The sequence below is a fragment of the Solanum stenotomum genome, chromosome 2, assembly GCF_019186545.1.
Source record: "Solanum stenotomum isolate F172 chromosome 2, ASM1918654v1, whole genome shotgun sequence".
Classification (NCBI taxonomy): Eukaryota; Viridiplantae; Streptophyta; class Magnoliopsida; order Solanales; family Solanaceae; genus Solanum; species Solanum stenotomum.
Window position 1 is genome coordinate 50,931,482 of NC_064283.1, and position 3,924 is coordinate 50,935,405.

Genomic DNA, 3,924 nt, shown 5'->3' on the forward strand with positions numbered 1-3,924 from the left:
AAGAAGTCAGTCAGGTTGAGTTGAGTTGAGCCAGGTAAGCTATTCAGTTTCTTCCAGTTTTCCTTCTAGCCTTTGTTGCTTAGTTTTCCAGCTTGCATACTCGTACATTCCATGTACTGATGCCAGTTGGCCTGCATCGTTTGATGATGCAGATTCAGGTACCCCGGATCAGCATCCTGCACGTCGTTGATCCAGCTGAGCACTCCAGAGTCAGTGGTGAGCCTCCTTGCATTCCGGAGGACTCAATTATTTTGTGTTCTTAGTTTTTGTCTTATTAGGATGTTGCGGGGTCTGTCCCAACATCCATCTCAGTATTTTAGAGGCTTCATAGACAGACCGTCAGTCAGCTAGTTTTGAGTCTTTTATCTATGTATATATGTAAATACTCTATTTTGAGATCCGAGGTGCTTTTATGGCCAGATTTGTATCAGTTAAGTTGTCTTATGATTTTGCTTTGCATGAAGTTATTTTGGTGAGTTAGGTTTCCGCTGAGTTAAGAAAGCCAGGCCAAGGGTTCGCTTGGGGCCAGCGATGGTCTCCGAGTGCCGGTCCCGCCCAGGGTGTAGGCTCGGGGCGTGACAAAATCCTATCTTTGAAAGTTTAAATTTTAGCTTTAGGATTTTGATATTCTTGTGTTGTTGATACGATTTTTGTTGATTTTAGCTCATAGTTGTATTACCTTGAACATTAATTACTAAATAAGTATAAATAGGTTGATTAGGGCTGATTAGTGTAAAGAGGTATACTTTCTAGGTTGTAGAGTGATGGTTGCTACGCTTTATTTAACCCTTGTCCTCTTGAACCGACCCTTTTACCTCACAGCCAAAATCCTTTTTTTCCTGGCTTGTATCTTCTTCTTGCTACTAGCAATGTTGATCAAACTATTAAATTACTCTTTTCTTTTGCAGTTAGGAAAGACAAAGAGAAATCCAGGGGTTATTGGAATGTTAGCCTGTATCAAACTTCACTTACCACAACCGAATTCAAGTAAAACTTGAGTAGAGAAGCTTTTCATGGAATGCACATTTTTAATCTTTTAGTCTGTTCTTGTATATATCATTATGGTTGTAGATTTTCTATTGGATTCATAAAGATAAATTAATTGAAAGGAAAAAGGAAAGACAGATTGAAAACTAGACGCACTTGGCGAGACTGATAAGATTGTTTATTTTTTGAGTGGAGTGAATATAAATAACAAGATCAGTTGATTGGATTTGATATGATTTGACGTTTGATGGTTTGCGTTCTGTAGAGTGTAAGATTGATCTACTTTTCATTGAAATTTGGATTACTTCTTCTCATTTACCTGTTAGCTTCCAGCTTCTTGTGTGCAACATTTGGCTTTTCCTGATAGTGTTTCAAACCTTCTCCTAGTCATTGCTCAAGGGTAGATTTCTGCGGAACAAGAGATTGATGACCAGTGATGAAAGAACTACATCAGACGCCGCGAGTGAATTGGGCTTACTGAGACAAAGTCATAATGTATCGTATTTAAGGTAGAGCAAAGTATTTTTCTTTGGAATGTTCGCCTTTTTGATAAACCAGTGCATGGATTACCTGCTTCAAATGCAGCAACTCACTTGATTTCTCTCTTTTGCTTTATCAAAATTAATCGCTCTCGCCTTAGTCTATCAATCTTTGTTAGAAACTTCTTGGTTATCCTTTTCTTTTGTAACTTTTTTTAGTAATTAAGTGGACACAGAAATCTAGCAAATAATTTCTTCTGCCCAAAAGTCATATGTTATATATCTTAAAATTGTTTGTGAAACAAGAATGAAATTTTATCCAGATTGGTCGATAATGCTCATAGATCTATAAAAGATGCGCAGCTGAATGTCTCTTCTACAGATGACCTGAATTATCATCATCATCGAAGTGAACAGTCTCAATCAAATAACGAACAAGAGATAATTGATGAATCATATGATCAATCTGAACTCGATAGTGAAGAGAGGGAGACTACTGATGGATATCTCATGTAAAAGGGAACTGAGAAAGCATTACATTTGAGGATGTAAACCAGCAAAATTCGGGGGATCAAATAGCTGAACATTCAAATCAAATCAGAGGAAATGAGGATATTTAGCAAGAGACATCAAATTTTGAATTTATTTCCAATGTACCTGAAAGAGAGAATAATGACATTAGGAATTTGACGGAGAATGGTGCAGCTGTTGAAAGTGGTTCTCGAGGGCATGTACGAGAAGACCATGAACCCTTTCATGATAATGATGCACCAAGAAGTGAGGCAAGTGATATTCATGAAGTATATGGCCATTCTCATGGTTTGATAAGAAGTACTTTTGAGGATTATGAGTGGCAAGTTTTATCATCTCAGGCAGAAGATCCCCAGGACGTTGTCACGGATCATGAGGAAAGAAACTTGCGACAATCAGAAGCGCCATATGAACTAGTTATCGAACATGGCGAAAGTGAGCAAATGTCTTCTTCTGAACACAATGAAACGACAAACAATACTACAGAAGACATGAGCGGAAGTTGGCAGGAAGATTCTGCAAACCATTGGTATTGAGACAGTTCGGAAAATGATACTGAAGAATAAATTTATGAGAAAGAACAACATGAGGACTGGCAGAGTAATGATTGACTGGATATGCCTTCTAGTCAGAATACTGGATCCATGAGAAGGGTTGATTAATTTTATATGCATGATGATGATAATGTTTACAGTATTGAACTTCGAGAACTTCTAAGCAGGTAAAGTACTCTTGTTACCGCAGGATTATTCATTTTCTATGAAAATTTGATGCTTAGGCGATTTAACTGGTTCATTAATGTTGTAGGAGGTGTGTCTCTAATCTGCTTCAAAGTGTCTTCCGTGAGAGTCTAGACCAGCTAATACAATCTTACGTTGAAAGGCAAGGACACACTTTTGAATGGTAGATGGATGGAAAATTATCATCCCCTGATGATATGGAACACAAGCTGCTTCAAGAATATGACAATCATGATGGACCTCAGATAAATAGTGAATCTAATTCCTTTGCCATGACTTCACTACATGTGGAACCCTCTCTGCAGTTCATAGGAACAGTAAGCACACCTTTATATTCCTTGACAATTCTACTTGAATTTAATTAGAGAAGTTGATTTATGTAGCTTTCTCCATCCCAATTTAAGTGTCTTACTTTATTTTTTAGTTTGTTTAAAAAAAGAGTGCCTCTTTCTATATTTAGTAAGTTTTCCAATTCCAACACCTGAACACCATACATGGCAAGTTTAAGACCACAAGATTAAAAGGACTCCATACTTGTTTGACCTACTGTAGGATTGGGAAGTCATACATGAGTTGAGGAACGACATGGTTCGGCTTCAGCAGAGGATGGACAATATACAAAGGATGTTCGAAAAGTGTATGGAAATGCAAGTTGAGCTCCAACGCACGATTCATCAAAATGTTTCTGCAGCCTTAAATCGATATACTTGTTCAACAGGTTAGATTTCACATCTAAAAATAGGTTCTTGTATCCAAATTATATTTAGAATAATTCATTTCATTTCGTTCTATTGATCAGATATTGATGCATGTGAGGACAGTGTTCTAAATGATGAAACCAAATGGGATAATGTGAGAAAAGGGAATTGTTGCTTGAGTCCTAATAGCAACATAGATGCCTTACTGTATAGGTAAACTATATATATATATATAAACATCCTTGTCCATTCATTTCTCGAGCATCAATGATTCTTTTTTGAGCCGCCTTAGAGACTCCTCTTCCTTCCCTTTTTTTTTGGATGTTTGAATTCGTAAGCTCAAGGGAATTATTGATTCAAAATTGATGCAGTTGTGGACATATGTTCACATGTTTAAAATGTGCAGAAAAGTTGGTCCAGAGGAACGGAAAATGTCCAATATGCCAGGCACCAGTAATTGAGGCGATCCGAGCTTTTTCTATGCAGTAA

The 3,924-nt window shown here is 37.3% G+C and overlaps 1 pseudogene; it reads left to right on the top strand.

The window, feature by feature from the left end:
* LOC125856068 (uncharacterized) overlaps nt 1–3,924 on the top strand; it is a 13,643-nt pseudogene extending 9,719 nt beyond the window's left edge.